This window comes from Octopus bimaculoides, chromosome 14, assembly GCF_046866305.1.
Source record: "Octopus bimaculoides isolate indiv1 chromosome 14, ASM4686630v1, whole genome shotgun sequence".
Taxonomy (NCBI): Eukaryota; Metazoa; Mollusca; class Cephalopoda; order Octopoda; family Octopodidae; genus Octopus; species Octopus bimaculoides.
This window is the reverse complement of record NC_142941.1, coordinates 19,440,985-19,458,884: the sequence shown is the minus strand read 5'-3', so window position 1 is coordinate 19,458,884 and position 17,900 is coordinate 19,440,985. Positions and strand designations below refer to the sequence as shown.

Genomic DNA, 17,900 nt, shown 5'->3' with positions numbered 1-17,900 from the left:
TTCATTATATTCCCTTTCTATCAATGTAAAGACAGAATCTCCACACAAGAAAGAATCAACAAGGAGAATCTTTTCATAGAGAAATTCCAACCATTTCTTAACACAGACACCCCCCAGTGACCTTATTTCTCTATGAACAGACACAAACTTCCTGTTGAAAAAGAGTTCATAACTCCAACTAAAAACACTTGTCTCCCCTTACACACACTTCCTGTTTTGACACCACATTTCCTGCTTAACACAAACTTTTAACCCTTTTTTTTAAACCTAACAAAACTCTCAACTCTCATGCATCCTTATTTTTCCTACCAGTTTATACATGAACTACTGTTGAACTACAAAAGCTCAAAGACAATATAATGTATGGGTATATTTATTGTTTTATATATTATTTTCTTCATTTTGTACTTCTTTGTAAAAAAAACATTTTCATTCTCCTTCTTCTTGATAATTTGCTTTTCACAATGAAAACCGGTTAGAAGAAATCTTTATTAAAATATGCTTCCAGTTTAGCATTCTGGCTTTTTTTCATTTTCCTATTATTTCTCCACGTGCGGTTAACACAACCCCACTATTTACTGACTTTTCGAGCGAGATCGTTGCCAGTGCCCCTGGACTGGCTCTTGTGTGGGTGACACATGAAATGCACCATTTGAGCATGACCATTGCCAGTGCCGCCTGGCTGGACTTTGTGGATTTTCGAGCAAGATCGTTGCCTGGACTGGCTCATGTGCGGGAGACACATGAAATTTTTCGAGCGAGATCGTTGCCAGTGCCCCTGGACTGGCTCTTGTGCGGGTGGCACATGAAATGCACCATTTTGAGCGTGGGTGTTGCCAGTACCGCCTGACTGGCCTTCGTGCGGGTGACACGTAAAAGCACCCACTACACTCTCTGAGTGGTTGGCGTTAGGAAGGGCATCCAGCTGTAGAAATTCTGCCAAATCAGATTGGAGCCTGGTGTAGCCATCTGGTTTCACCAGTCCTCAGTCAAATCGTCCAACCCATGCTAGCATGGAAAGCGGACGTTAAACGACAACGACGATATATATATATATATATATATACATATATATATATGTATGTATGTATGTATGTATGTATGTGTGTGTGTGTGAGACCAACCATTAGCTTGAGCTCACATAAAATCAATATTTTTCATCCGATTTCGTTCATGCTTGGCAAATATATCACTTATGTTCCACAGATGGTTCTACACTCTTTAGCTTTGTCACTTATGCAGTAATATGGAGTAATGGGGCACCTCGGGTCAGAAAGTCATAAAAACTTTCGATAGTGACTATTTTGGACAAGGAAGGTAACTCTTTACGAAGTAATGGTCAGAAACCGATTGTCTCCCTTACACTGGAAAGTGTGTGTGTGTGTATCGCCTCATTCTCAGAGAAATATCTTACAACATCCACAAACTGAAACAGTAAATTGCAGACATCATTTATTTCTGTGGCTGGAAATGTACATTTCGTTGGATGTCAGCATAAAGTGAAAGAGAGAAACTTGACAGGGATGTGTGTATGTGATGATGAGGGGTGCGAGACAGAAAGTGTGTGTTGTGTATATGTGTATGTGAGAGAGAGGGAGAAAGAAAGAGAGAGATGTATGTTGCTGCGTGTGTGTGTGTGTGTGAGGGCAAAAACAGCATACATATTTTATTTGTTTTTCCTCACATCTTTTTTGAATGAGTGTGTGAGTTATTGACTGAGGGAGAGAGAGAGAGAGAGAGAGAGAGAGAGAGGTGTTGTTGTAAAGAGAGAGAAAGAGTGTATCGCTGTGTGTGTGAGAGAGAGAGAGAGAGTGGGAGAGAGGTAATGTAAATTTTATTTATTTACTTTTTCTCACATCTCTTTTTAGTGAGTGTGTGTTTGTTTGAAAGAGAGAATGAGAGGGGTGTGAGTGAGAGAGAGGGAAGGAGAAAGTGTATGTTGCTGTGTGTGTGAGACACCATTTAAAAATTTTAAAATGCTCATTCGCCTGAGAAACATGTATGCATATGTATTTATGTATGTACATGTATATGGCAGATAATGGGTGCACGTAAATAACACCATTTGAGCATGATCGTTACCAGCGTCGAATTACTGGCACTTGTGCCAGTGGCACATGAAAAAACATTCGAGCGAGGTCGTTACCAGTGCCGCTGGACTGGCTCCTGTGCAGGTGGCACGTAAATACACCATTTTGAGCATGGCTGTTGCCAGTACCGCCTGACTGGCCCTTGTGCTGGTGGCACGTAAAAGCACCCACTCTGAGTGGTTGGCGTTAGGAAGGGCATCCAGCTGTAGAAACTCTGCCAGATCAGATTGAAGCCTGGTGCAGCCATCTGGTTTGCCAATCCTCAGTCAAATCGTCCAACCTATGCTAGCATGGAAAGCAGACGTTAAACGATGATGATGATGATATATATATCCTCGCATAACTTAGTGGTTTCCAAGAGCTGTAATGATGACTCACATAGCTTAAACATTACAGTATGCAGTCATAATAATCTCAACTGCAAATTCATATTTGTGGAAACTTGAGTTTGTTTTTATTTCTCAGTAATTAAATAATCCAGTCATTTATTTTCCTGCCCACATCAGAGTGATAGTAACGAAGTTGAAAGCAAAGCCTTATTTGATAGGTATCTTTCATGGTAAAATTTCATAGTTGTCAAACTCAATATTAAGAACGAATGATAATTGAAAATGTTTACAATACTTCTGTTTTCCATCACTGTGTGCTGTTCCTAGCTGTTTACTTAGAGAACTGGGTCACCAAGTTAAATGCTCTGGTAAGAGTGTTGCAGAAAAGGTGTTGAGCAGTGTTGGAAAAAAGGTAAAACATTTTGAATTGTTTACTCACTCATTCAGTCATGAAGTAGGATAAATCAATAGTCTATATAAATATTTTGCTTTGTGCTTGAACCAAAAGAATTTCTATAATCCGTTCCATCCTTGTTAATATAGAAAACTGTCGTCTGATTTGTAAATATGTGTAGTTGTGGGGAGACTAACTTAACTAAATTTAGAAAACTGAAAGTCAGACAGTGCAGACAAATGAAGTAACATTATTTTATGTTGGTAAATACTGAAAAGAACCCAGCTAAGAGAACTTCATCACTAGTAATTTCAACATCTTATAACAGCAATCTTAACACACAATAACATAGCAACAATACACTGAATTCATGAGTGAAGAAATCTGATTACAGAATGATAAGATATTTCGTAAGTCAATAGCAATGTAGCAGCCACTACCGTGGAAGTCTCTACACAGGTTCTCAATCTCTATGCTAAAAATAGCAGCTAAATCTACTCTAATCATTATGCTCAGTTCTTTTTTCCTATTATGTCACCTCTTAAATTCCCTCTCCACCTTCCTGCTCTTACTTTTCCTACAGTTGGTGATTAACAAAGGTTCAAGAAGAATACCTTTGGTATCAATCTTACTAATCTAGGATGAGACCCAGTGAATAATTAAAATAAAATGGAAAGATATATTGAATAATGTATAGTCATAGACAACTTAATGCTTAAATAAAATATAGGTCGATGGGATGTTACATAATCTGGTATACAAAATTGAAGTAGCCATCTATTAAGGTATGGCTATGTGGTAAGAGGCTTTCTTCTCAACCACATGGTTCTGGGTTTAGTCCCACTGCATGGCACTTTGGACAAGTGTCTTCTACTACAACCTCAAGCTGATCAAAGCCTTAGGCAAGTGCATTTAGCAGATGGAAACTGAGAGAAGCCTGTTGTGTGTATATGCATGTGTGTGTGTGTGTGTGTGTGTGCGCGCACATACGTGTGTGTGTGTGTGTGTGTCTTTGTGTCTGTGTTCGGCCCCCACCACTGCTTGACAACCAGTGTTGGTGTGTTTACGTCTCCATAAATTAGCAGTTCAGCAGGAGAGACCAATTGAATAAGTACTAGGCTTTAAAAAATGCCAAAACTATCTGCCTTTGAATGATTCCAGTTGTGTCCATAATGTGTCAGTTGGCAAATAGAAAGACTACATTTCCAAAACAACTTTTCTATCATGACGGCACTGACTAAAAATATTACTTTCCAAATTATATATATATATATATATATATATATATATATATATATATATATATATATTGCCCTAACTCTTCAAAACGCTTAGTTTTAGAATGGTGGCAGCTGATGAAGGAAATGTTCCCTATGTGGCCTGTGTGTTTTTGTGCTCTGTTTATGTTCTGTTTTTCATTTTGTCCACGTTTTTTTGTGATGTCCTGTACCCAGATATGTATCTATATATACATGTAGATGAAGGTATGTACATACATGTACGTATATATGCATATACTCACATATCATTTGTATTATTATACACACACACACACACACACACACATACACATAAGGAGTTATATCAGGCAGCTAGAAGGGAAACTTGGAAGCAGGTATATTTAGCTAGGAATGAAGCAGAAAGGGAGAAGGTTGCCAGTGTCTTACAACATGAGGACCAGAGGCGTGAAGTGTTTCAGCTTGCAAGACAGTGTGCCAGGGAAAATTGTGATGTTGTGGGAGAGGAGTGTGTCTGCATGGATGTTGGTTCACTTACAGTTAGTAACTTTGTAAAGAAAGAGGCTTGGAAGTGTCACTATGAAAGGCTACTTAAATGTAGAGAATGCATGGGAGAAGGAGAGTCTGCCTAAAGTGAATTCAACAGAAGGACCGGCAATCGGTAGATAAAGCCATGAAGACCAGGAAAGCCCCTGGCCCATCAGGAATCACTGCTGAGATGCTTAAAAAATCTGGTGGTATTGGGTATGGACTTGTTACCCATATAGTAAATCAGGTTGTACATGAGGGAGTCATACCCAATGACTGGTGTAGCAGCATCAGAGTCAACAGCTACAAATGTAAAGGTGATGCCCTGGACAGAAATAATTACAGATGTATCAAACTGTTAGATCAGGTGATGAAAGTTACAGAGAGGGTCATAGCCCAACTAATTAGGATGAGATGCAGTTTGATTTTGTGCCAGGGAGAAGCACCACTGATGCTATATTTCTGGTAAGAAATATAGCATCAGTGGTGAAGAAGAGGTACCTAGCCAAAGATAAACCTTTGTACTTGACTTTTGTTGACATGGAGAAAGCCTTTGATAGGGTCTTTCAATCCCTGATGGTCAAAGCAAAAACTAGAGATAGATGAGTAGTTGGTGAAAGTGACATAAGCCATGTACAGAGATGCCATCAGTAAGGTGGAGATTAGCGACAAACATAGTGATGAATTCAGGGTAGAAGTAGGGGGATCCTTGGTGAACCCCTACTTCTACCCTGAAGTCCTCTGCCCTCTCCTGTTCATCATAGTCCTCCAGGCAATAACAGAAGAATTTAAGACAAGCTGCTCTGGGAGCCCCTCAATGCTGATAACTTTGATCTCATAGCGAATCACTTCAAGAACTAGAGAAGAAATTTTAGGTGTGGAAGCAAGGTCGAGAATCAAAGGGCTTTAGAGTTAGTCTAGCAAAAACCAAAGTGTTAGTTAGTAGGAAAGCAGACATATCACAAATCCCCTGAGGTAGATGGCCTTACTCAATCTGTAGAAAAGCACAGGAAGAAACTCTATAAGATGTAAGCTATGGACACATAAGAGGTGTAGCAATATCAGAGGAAGATTAACAGGGAAAAATATAATTTACATGTAAAGAAAATGCATAGGTACAATATGTAGAGAAAATAGACTCCATCAAATGCCAGGCAGGTAAGCTAGAGGTAGTTGATAGCTTCTATTATCTTGGTGACCAAGTCAGTAGTAGGAGTGGATGCTGCTCGGGGAGTGTAGCTGCGGAAATAAGAATAGGATGGGCAAAATTCAGTTGGTAACAAAGGGCCTTTCCCTCAGAGTGAAAGCAGACTGTATGATGTATGTGTCTGAACAGCTATACTACATGGCAGTGAAACATAGGCTGTGACCACCAAGGACATGTATAGGCTTGAAAGAAATGAAGCCAGTATTGCTTCGCTGGATGTGTAATGTCAGTGTGCATGTACAACAGAATGTAAGCCTCTTGAGAGAAAAGCTGGGCATAAGAGGCATCAGATGTAGTGTGCAAGAGATACAAATGTGCTGGTGTGGTCATGTGATGTGTGTGTACAAGGACACCTGTGTAAAGAAGTGTCAATCTCTAACTGTGGAGGGAACCTGTGGAAAAGATAGACCCAGGAAGACATGGGGTGAGGTGGTGAAGCATGATCTTTGAACGTTGGGCCTCACAGAGGTGATGACAAGTGACCGAGAGCTCTGGCAATATGCTGTGTGTGAGAAGACTCATCAGGCCAAGAGAAATCGTAGATGCGGCTGTGCTGGTGTCATGTGGTAAGTGGCACCCATGCATCGTAGTCATGTAGTCATGGTCGTTGACAGTATCATGTAAATGACACTTGTGAATTGTCATGGTCAGTGCTGGTGCCATGTAATTGACACCTGTGACATCATAATCGTGGTCATCGATGGTGCCATGTAAATTGGCACCCGAGAATCATGGTCATTGGTAGTGCCATATAAATGGCACCCATGAGTTGTTGCCAGTGCCATGCAAATAGCACCCATGAATCATAGTTGTGGTCATTGCTGGTACCATGTATATGGCACCCATGCATTGTGGTCATGGTCATTGCTGGTGTCATATAAGTGGCACCCAGTCATGAATCATAGTTGTGGTAATTGCTGGTGTCATCTAAATGGCACCCATGCTGGTGGCATGTAAAAGCACCCATTACACTCCTGGAGTGGTTGGCATTAGGAAGGGCACATCCAGCTGTAGAAACCATACCAAATCAGACTGGAACCTGGTGCAGCTCCAATCAAACTATCTAACCCATGCCAGCATAGAGATCGGATACTAAATGATGACGATGACAATGATGATGATGATGATGATGACAATGATGATATATATACAGGGTGTCCACAAGGTCTGGGTACATGGAGGAGTAAATAAAATCATAGCATAAACAATTAGATATAAGAAATGATTATTTCTTAAAGTATGTGTTAATCCCCATGTACCCAGACTTTGTGGACACCCTGATATATTTATATGCAAACACACACATATTTATGTATATGAAAATGAGAGTAAATCACATTACATACATGTATGTGTGTGTTTGTGGAAGCAAGCGTTTGTCTTTACAGAGTATGAGGTGATGGAATTTTTCATTGTGAATATTTGTGTATGGATTTGTATATATTTTGCAGTATCACAATAAGTATCTGTCTGTCTCTCTGTCTGTTTATCTATCTATTTATCTGTGTGTGCGTGTGTGTGTTTGCATGTGCATGCACGTGTATGTGTGTGTATAAATCAGCCTTCACAACCACCACTAACCACCATCATCAACTCTAACACAACTACCATCAATACCAAAACCAGTACAACCACCACCACCGTTACCAACCCACCATCTCCTTAATGACCTAAAACAGCAGCATCAGAATAGTAACAGTGTGAACAAGATAAGCAACTCCACCTAAAATAACAAGAATAATAACATGAGCTGATGTTGTTACCATAGAGCAACATTTAAAAATGTTGAATGAAATATCTTAGTACAATGAAAACTGACTTGAAACTAAACATCAACAATACAGGCGTAGGAGTGGCTGTGTGGTAAGTAGCCTGCTTACAAACCACATGGTTCTGGGTTCAGTCCCACTGCGTGGCACCTTGGGCAAGTGTCATCTACTATAGCCTCGGGCCGACCAAAGCCTTGTGAGTGGATTTGGTAGACGGAAACTGAAAGAAGCCCGTCGTATATATGTATATATATAAGTATGTATATGTTTGTGTTTGTGTGTCTGTGTTTGTGCCCCAACATCACTTGACAACTGATGCTGGTGTGTTTACGTCCCCGTAACTTAGCGGTTCGGCAAAAGAGACTGATAGAATAAGTCCTGGGATCAATTTGCTCGACTAAAGGCAGTGCTCTAGCATGGCCACAGTCAAATGACTGAAACAAGTAGAAGAGTAAAAGAGTAAAAGAGAATACAATTAACAAGAACAATGTGACCTCCAACAACAATATCTCCACCATCATCACCACTACTATCAAACACACCAGCATTTGAATAACCTCTGGGCAACAACAACAATGATATCAATATGATAGCAATGTTTATATGGCTTAAGTCAGTGGTACCAGAACCAAAGTACCCAAGGACCTGGTATCTCTCATCAACATTATTTTCTGTTATCTCTGCCTGCAGCAGAATGTGCATCAACATGAGACAGTTGCCTCCATAGCACTTGGTCTTTGGCAAGAGCATTCAAGATATGCCAGTTCAGGGCTGTTGATGTGCCCTACTGGTTGCCTGTCGAGGGCTCAGAAGTGGCCTTCTCTCATCTAAATCTATGTTATTGAGCGTACCTCATGTTAGTTTTATCAGCCAAATTTTTCTGTGCTAGCTTAGGGTATGTTGGAAGAGGGCATTAATTTTGAAGTTTACCTTTTCTTCAAGTGATTGCTTTCACTGCAGCTAGGAGCTCAATCTACCTATACAAAAATCTATTTGACCTATAGATGGGGCCCTAACAGGTAATACCATTCTGGGTCAGAATGGACTTGCAAGTAATGGTAATTAAGGGGCGACCCCACACTCACCACAACCCCAGAACTCCTGAAATAGAGCCTCACCACCTAATGCAGTTTAATGTCATACTCAGGGCAAGGTACCCCTTTAACTAATTGTAATTATACAGTACCCCTTCATATCTCATTTCACCACCTTTTCATCTTCTCACTCCCATTCTTACAAACATAGAAATAAGATAATGGTTTTTAGCTCTCACAAAACAGTTCTTTCCTTCTGCTACTTCTTTTACTACACATTTGTTGTGGATAACTGTTGACCACCACTGCTATTAGATATACCTATGATTCAAGATGTTCAGAAAGAAGTCATCAAGTGGACCTGAAGGTAGTAGTGTGAAAAGGAACTGTAAAGGGATTACACTGAATATTAAACTTCATGTTTTAAAAAAATTTGATGAAGGAAAAGAAAAAAACCAGTCCCATTGCCAAAAAAATTAAAGCCTGCAACATTTATCATGGAACACTACAGGGCAATAGAAATGGACTTAAGTGCTCAAGAAGTACTCTGTTAACTCTTTGGACCTTATTTTTTCATAGATCTAATATGATGTTCAAAATGGGACTACTTTTAAGTTTATGGATTAAGGATCAGGCTTAACAAAATGTGCTGATAAGCAATTGGTAATTTAAAAAGCCAAAAATTTGTACGATGATTTATAGAAAAAGAAAGGTGAAACTTTTAATGAGAAGCGTTTTTTTGGCTTGTAAAATCTGGTTTGAAAAGTTTATGCATTTGTATTAGTCCGACATAAAAATGACCGTTGAAGCTGATTCAGAAACTGCCACTAGTTATGGTCAACCACTGGAAAAAATTAATTCTTAAAGGGGGTTACGCATCAGAGCAAGTATATACTATTGAGGAAACTTCTACTAAAATATCTATTTCTCAAGAAGGAAAATGAGCACTCGAGGATTCAAAGTTTCTGAAAATTGTCTGAGGCTTCTTGTGAGTGGAAATACCACTGGTGATATGAAATTAAAACCTCTACTCATGTATTACTCTGAAAATCAATAGGCTTTCAAGGGTTATGCAAAGATTAATTTCCCTCTGATGTGGAATTCAAATAAGAAGGTATGGGTGACCAAGTGCATTCTTGGAGAGTAGCTTAAAAACACTTTTTGTCTTGCTGTAGAAAGGTACAGTGCCAGATTAGCTTCAAATATTGACACGAGAGCAGCAAATTCAGGGAAGTGGGTAAGTCAATTACATCAACCCCAATGCTTGACTGGTACTTATTTTATCGAGCCCCAAAAGGATGAAAGGCAAAGTCAACCTCAGCAGAATTTCAACTCAGGATGTAAAGATGGACAAAACGGTGCTAAGCATTTTCCCCAGCATGCTAATGTTTCTGTCAGCTCACTGCCTTAGTGTTAGATATAATATTGTTTTCAAATTTTGGCACAAGGCCAGCAAGTTCAGGGGAGGGGGTAAGTTTATTAATTCAACCCCAGTCCCAGTGCTCAACTGGTACTTATTTTATTGACCTCAAAAGAATGAAAGGTAAGGTTGACCTTAGTGGAATTGCTTCTTTTAGAGAACACATCAAAGCACCCAGTGAACTTTATTTAAGTTTCTGATAATGTTAGAGCAGAGTATATCCCCAAGACTATGAACTCTTCTCCCTGGCTCATGGATCATGGTTTGATAGTTAACTTCAAGGTACATTATCTGAAAATTTCAAACAACTTCTGATAGCAATTGACAGGGAAGATACACCTGCAGATAGAAACTTAATAGATGCTGTAGATGATGTAGTTAAGTCATGGGATGAAGTGGAGCCTTCAGCTTTGAATGGTACTTAGAAAATATATGACCAGATTGTTTCTGTGACTTCACAAGTTTTTTACAAGCAGAAAGTCTACACCAAATTCGGAAAGAGATTGTGGCGCTTGTATTTAGTCGTCAAGTATGAAATTTGTAGAAAAGACAAAAAAGTTTGCTAATGTTTTATAAATACAAGGAATAGTTTTATTCAGAAAGTATGCAGCCGTATTGTCAATACACTCTTGCCATTTCAGCGGTAGCTTGTCCAGCCCAGAACTGTAAGAGCTTTGCAATCTAGAGTCCTGTTTTACAGCATCGTTGGAATTAAATTATTTTCCTATCAAAAAGTTATCCAAATTCTGGAAGAAGTGGTAGTCAGTGGGGGCAAAATCAGGTGTGCATGGTGGATGATGAAGAACTTCCAACTCCAACTCCTTTAGGTTCGCCAGTGTCATTTTTGTGATGTGTGGTCTGGTGTTGTCTTGCAATAAAATAGGAGTGGATCTGTTGACTAATCTAGGCTGTTTTTTTTTGTGTAAGTTTCTGCATCATTTGGTCCAGTTAGCTGCAGTGTACTTCAGCCAGGATTGATGAATCAGGTTTAATCAAATCATAATAGATCACACCTGCACCAGACCACTAAACACACACCATCAGCTTCTTTTGATGAATTTTACTTTTTAGACTTTGTTTTGGTGGCTCGTCTTTGTCCAACCATTGTGCTGAACGTTTACAGTTGTTGTATTTGATCTATTTCTCATCACATGTTACAATTCAGTTAAAAAATGATTCATTTTTGTGATGAGAAAGTAGCATAATACAGGCTTCCAAATGTTGCTGTTTCTGATTTTCATTTTCATGTGGAACCCACTTATCCAACTTTTTCACTTTACCAATTTGAACTAGGCGAGTCAATATTATTTGCGTGCTAACACCAAAGAGCAACAATAATTCACAGGCACTTTGCACGATAGTGGCTTTCAGTTTGTCATTATCCACCTTTGTCACATGGTCAACTGCATTGCTCATTAATGAGGTCAAAGTTACGAGAACGAAATTTTTCAAACCAATTTGATACTGCCTGCTGTGTAATAACATTAAAATGAAATACTCCATTAATATTCCAAGTTGTCTGTGATGCTGCATTTCCAAGAAAGAACTCATATTTCAAAACTGTACAAATTCCAACTTACCCATTTCTAAACAAAAATAACAAAAAGCAATTTATAGATACTTTATAAAGCATGAAGTCAGTTAGAATAAAGAAATAAATGTGTCAGTTTTCTAACAAAAGATAAAGATTGTCAAAATATTAAAATGGCGCAAAGTGAGCGGCTGTCAAAGCTTGCCATATACCTTACTATAAATTTCATACTTGACGACCTAATAAATGATATAGGGTTTGAAGAAGTCATAGGGGATGATGTGGTTGAGTTGCTAGTGTCCCATAGAGGAAGTTTATCTAATGAGAAGTTGATGCTGCTAAAACTAGATCAAGCTGAGAATACTGATAAGAATACGGAAATTCCACTTAAACTGACTGCAAAGAATATTGCTAACAGATTGGCACTTATAGAGGAAGGTCTGCAAGCTTTTGTTGATAACGACTCTAATCATGGCTGTAACATAAAAATTACAAGTGGAGTTTTCAATGATCTCAGTTTCTACACTGATCTCCACAAAGTAATAATGTACCATAAACATCAAACAACTTTGGAAAAGCTCTTCACCCTGAAGTGGATGTTGATGATGATTAACTATCATATAGCAGATAGTGTCCCTCATCCTCTCAGTAACTTTCATTTCACCTTCAACCCTCACACACTAGTCAACATCTTTTGTGATAAGATGGTGGTTGTCTACTCCTTACACAGAGTTTGACCACCTCCTGTACCTACCCCTTAGCTCTTTCATGGCGTCTGAGGTGGCTTTTTAAACCAGACAATGTTTTGAAAAAAACACCCACACAGATTGCACCTCTGATTTGTACTATCAACACCTGCAGGTAAGTTCTGCTCATTGTGGATCCTAACATGTCTTTTAAGATTACCATTGGATTTGCAAGCCTTCTGGCATACACCACATTCAAATGTGTGCACAGACATATAGTCAGAATAGTTTTTTTTTTTTTTTGTGGTAAGAACATACCTTATTACAATATTAGGATTTATATTTATTCCTTAACGTATTTCTCTTCAAATGTTTTTATGTATATTAATCTGTATCATTCGAAATTGTTATTTTCAAGCATAAAAGTGTCTGTGTTGCTTGTTTGTTGTTGTTGCTGTTGCTTTTGCAAAAATCAGTTGGAATGCATTATCACTTTTATACAAGTGAAACCAGTTAATTCTGCAATGATGATGACATTATATCTGCAGTTGATAATATTTTTGAGCAATACGATGAATGCTTCTTCACCAATGGGATCCAAGTACTACGATACAATGGAAGACATGTGTGGAATGCAAGGAGAACTATGTTGAAAAATAAATCTCATTTGGTCACACTCCATGAGAGTATCTTGATGAACCTATTAACTTTTCAGTCAGCTCTTGTAACATCAGACAGAAAAATTCTAACATTTAACACAAAGCATTAGAAGCATTGGAATATGTGAATGGAAGTTGTCATGTGCTTGCCATTTTCATTGAAATTAGCAACATAAGTAAGATAATTGCTGTGTGTAGATATCACAAAAGAGATTATTGTTTAGTTCTAGATCAACCTAACTTACCAGACTCATGATCAGGGGTATTCCAACTATGACCATCCCAACTTTTGGGAAGTTAGAGGGAGGACTTTCTAGAACTATATTATCTAAGTTGTTTCTCTTCCTTAAGATGATGATGGAAGACTTGGCTGTTATTTTTAACAGGTTGAGCAACCATGTAGAGGCCTTCCTTATCGGTTCAAAATGTTGAACGTTGCTAGAACAGAGCCTACCTCTACTGTATAGATGGTATTTGTTAATATAACAATACTTTTTTGACATTATAACACTGCCTTGTATTTAGAGAGGTAACTCTATACAATGATCTGACATAACACCTTTCTTAAACATATCCCTTAACATATTCTATGTAAGGTAAATTAAATGATATAGTTTGATCAGAAAATCAAAATAGCTTCAAAAGTATCAGCTTATTATGGACTTTACTTCTACTCTAGAACATTCACTACAACAACAATAATAATAATCCTTTCTACTCTAGGCACAGAGCCTGAAATGTTGGATGAGGGGGCTAATCCCTTACATCAACCCCAGTACTTGACTACTATTTATTCCATTGACTCTGAAAGGATGTAAGACAAAGTTGATCTCAGTGGAATTTGAACTCAAAACATAAGAATGCCGCTAAGCATTTTGTCCAGCATGCTAACAATTATACCAGCTCATTGCCTTAGCAACAACAATAAAAATAACTGTTTTTAAACTTTATGCCTGGCTGTATGAGAAAATAGTAGTTCGAGTTTCTTTTTTGCATTGAGAGTTTCAGTTACTTACATTGTTATTTGTAGTTTTTGTTGCTATTTAACACTTGATTGAGCAACCTTATGTACTTCAGCCATAAACATGCTGTTCTTTTTTCAAAGCATAGTGCATCTAGGAATACATAATACAACATGCCCACTCATTTTGGGAATGATAAGGTGTGATATAAAGAAGATATGGTCATTACTTCTAGCTGGTTGAGCAGTCACCTAAAGGCTCTCATGTAAGCTCAATTAGCTAGATACATACAAGTGAAATTAACTCACACCTGCCATTAATTGAAACTTTGTCACATTAGGAAGAGATTTGTCTTTTCAATAGGTGTCACTAGTAATCCATTAGTAATGCTAGCAATGTTATTGTTATTATTCACAAGCAATAACAACAATAAAAAATTTGTTAGGTTCCAGTATTTTCAAAAGTGCAAATAGTGATATAAGGCTTTGGGAGACTCCATTGTGCCATGAAGTCAAACAAGTGGTATAAGCCTACGGAATGCATTATCATGTTATAACCTGAAAATCACTGGGGAAAAGTAATTGAGAAGGTGCTGCCAGTGCACCACACAAAATCAAAACCTTTGAGAGCCACAACTCTTCTCTGAAAAAAAAAAAAAAAAAATTCTGTTTGGTGTAGCCTTTCTTAAATTATTTTATAAATTCATTGGTCAAAATGGGTAGCATTGCAGACATTTAAAGTGGGTCAGAGAGAAAAAAGGATTAACTGATTCATATTTATTTCAGAGTCAGTTTAAATTAACATGGAGCCTGTTGCTTTTGTTTAATGAATGGGTGGGTGGGGGAGGACATTGAATTTGATTCAAGATAATTCCATGATTTCTGGGAACTGTAGCTCTTTAACCCTTCAGCATTCTGACAACTCAGTTAAATTCGATACTTACTTATCCACATTGTTTTGAATTAATCCTGCATTATCTTGTCTCTTTAAGATTTCAATGATGTGATTGCTTATTTTTAGAATAACATTGTAAGGTAGGTGTGAGAGGCTGGATCTGGCCAGTTTGAAGATAAAACAGATATATTATTTTGGCCAGATATGGTCTGTTTAAATGCTAAAGGGTTAAACAACTTTTGTAATGGGATTTTTTTTATATGCATGATAATAGTGTTTTGCTGTCATTGAATAAAACTAGATTCAAGTTGCTATCACAAAATTTTTCAAGTTCCATAGTAGCCTTGCATTCTTCATGAAAGGGAATTGTCTAGGTTGTATATATGTGATGTTTGTATTAAAGGTTGGGAGCGGCAGAAAGTAGTATAATCTTTATAAGAGTGTATCTGATTAAAGGAAATTGTGGGCAAAGTGTCAATGCAAAAACAGAATAATACAGGAGAATATCACTTGAAAGGAGGGCTGCAAGCTGGCAGGAGGAGGAAATGCAAGCTGGTAGGAGGAGGAAATGCAAGCTGGTAGGAGGAGGAAATGCAAGCTGGCAGGAGGAGGAAATGCAAGCTGGTGGTGGAGGAGGAAATGCAAGCTGGCAGGAGGAGGAAATGCAAGCTGGCAGGAGGAGGAAATGCAAGCTGGTAGGAGGAGGAAATGCAAGCTGGTAGGAGGAGGAAATGCAAGCTGGCAGGAGGAGGAAATGCAAGCTGGTAGGAGGAGGAAATGCAAGCTGGCAGGAGGAACTGCAAGCTGGTGGTGGAGGAGGAAATGCAAGCTGGCAGGAGGAGGAAATGCAAGCTGGTAGGAGGAGGAAATACAAGCTGGTAGGAGGAGGAAATGCAAGCTGGCAGGAGGAGGAAATGCAAGCTGGTGGTGGAGGAGGAAATGCAAGCTGGCAGGAGGAGGAAATGCAAGCTGGCAGGAGGAGGAAATGCAAGCTGGTGGTGGAGGAGGAAATGCAAGCTGGCAGGAGGAGGAAATGCAAGCTGGCAGGAGGAGGAAATGCAAGCTGGTAGGAGGAGGAAATGCAAGCTGGCAGGAGGAGGAAATGCAAGCTGGTGGTGGAGGAGGAAATGCAAGCTGGAAGGAGGAGGAAATGCAACCTGGTAGGAGGAGGAAATGCAAGCTGGTAGGAGGAGGAAATGCAAGCTGGCAGGAGGAGGAAATGCAAGCTGGTGGTGGAGGAGGAAATGCAAGCTGGCAGGAGGAGGAAATGCAAGCTGGTAGGAGGAGGAAATGCAAGCTGGCAGGAGGAGGAAATGCAAGCTGGTGGTGGAGGAGGAAATGCAAGCTGGCAGGAGGAGGAAATGCAAGCTGGTAGGAGGAGGAAATGCAAGCGGGCAGGAGGAGGAAATGCAAGCTGGCAGGAGGAGGAAATGCAAGCTGGAAGGAGGAGGAAATGCAAGCTGGTGGTGGAGGAGGAAATGCAAGCTGGCAGGAGGAGGAAATGCAAGCTGGTGGTGGAGGAGGAAATGCAAGCTGGCAGGAGGAGGAAATGCAAGCTGGTAGGAGGAGGAAATGCAAGCTGGCAGGAGGAGGAAATGCAAGCTGGTAGGAGGAGGAAATGCAAGCTGGCAGGAGGAGGAAATGCAAGCTGGTGGTGGAGGAGGAAATGCAAGCTGGCAGGAGGAGGAAATGCAAGCTGGCAGGAGGAGGAAATGCAAGCTGGAAGGAGGAGGAAATGCAAGCTGGTGGTGGAGGAGGAAATGCAAGCTGGCAGGAGGATGAAATGCAAGCTGGTAGGAGGAGGAAATGCAAGCTGGCAGGAGGAGGAAATGCAAGCTGGTGGTGGAGGAGGAAATGCAAGCTGGCAGGAGGAGGAAATGCAAGCTGGCAGGAGGAGGAAATGCAAGCTGGCAGGAGGAGGAAATGCAAGCTGGTGGTGGAGGAGGAAATGCAAGCTGGCAGGAGGAGGAAATGCAAGCTGGTAGGAGGAGGAAATGCAAGCTGGCAGGAGGAGGAAATGCAAGCTGGCAGGAGGAGGAAATGCAAGCTGGTAGGAGGAGGAAATGCAAGCTGGCAGGAGGAGGAAATGCAAGCTGGTGGTGGAGGAGGAAATGCAAGCTGGAAGGAGGAGGAAATGCAACCTGGTAGGAGGAGGAAATGCAAGCTGGTAGGAGGAGGAAATGCAAGCTGGCAGGAGGAGGAAATGCAAGCTGGAAGGAGGAGGAAATGCAACCTGGTAGGAGGAGGAAATGCAAGCTGGTAGGAGGAGGAAATGCAAGCTGGTGGTGGAGGAGGAAATGGCGGTGATGGTGACTGGATAGTGAAAAGTGTATTTTTTTAATTGAACTAAGTTTTTTATATCACTTATCACTTAACACATGCGAATAAGTGTAATTCCATGAAATATTCACACTTATTTATGTGGCAGATATATGCAATTTAACTAAAGGTTGTATCATATGTATGAGATATTTTTCTTTTCTTTATGGGGAAAATGGAAAAATAAGAGTGAATATTTATTTTATGAGTACTATGTATTAAGTCTATAAAATTGTGCATAAAGTATATAAAGTGTATATATACTTGTATATATAAAGTGCTTTAAGTAATCATCGTATTCCAATTCCTTTCACTTTTCAATGCTTAATAGATGAGCGACTATCTTTCCATATGGACACAACACAGGCTACACTTTCAGGTTTATTGGATAAAGTTTTCAGGAATGACACTATAGATTTACCATTAATTCCATAAAAAATTTACAGGTCCCACCAGTACTAACTAAACCCTCTAATCACTATGACCACTAATTGCTACAGTAGTACCTTCTATCAGTCATTTCTTCATCAGACATGAATAAATTAGAATAATACATTTACTTATGTTTAATGTGCATCTTTAATTCTTGGTAAAGAAATCTTAAAAACCGTTCTCTCATATATAACATACACATTACGTTGGTGCTAAAATAACTGAAAATTTTGTTTTGTTGACAAACAACTTTCACAATTACTTTTGCAACATGGTTTTCATGTATAATGTGCACCCTTAATTTTACTGTTTAAAAATCTGGGGAAAAGTATTTATTATAAATGAATAAATATAATAGAATTAAACTTACTCAAAGGTTTTGTTACTGGCACTCCGTCGCTTACGATG

General features: G+C 39.3%; 1 protein-coding gene across 1 annotated transcript in view; it reads left to right on the top strand.

Annotated features, from left to right (window-relative positions):
- Positions 1-2,757: 2,757 nt before the first annotated feature.
- The window catches only part of LOC106879995 (retinol dehydrogenase 11), a 55,746-nt gene continuing 40,603 nt past the window's right edge, over positions 2,758-17,900 (top strand). The window contains exon 1 of the mRNA XM_014929778.3: positions 2,758-2,831. The gene's annotated coding sequence lies outside the window, so the exon portion shown is untranslated. The remainder of the gene's footprint in view (positions 2,832-17,900) is intronic.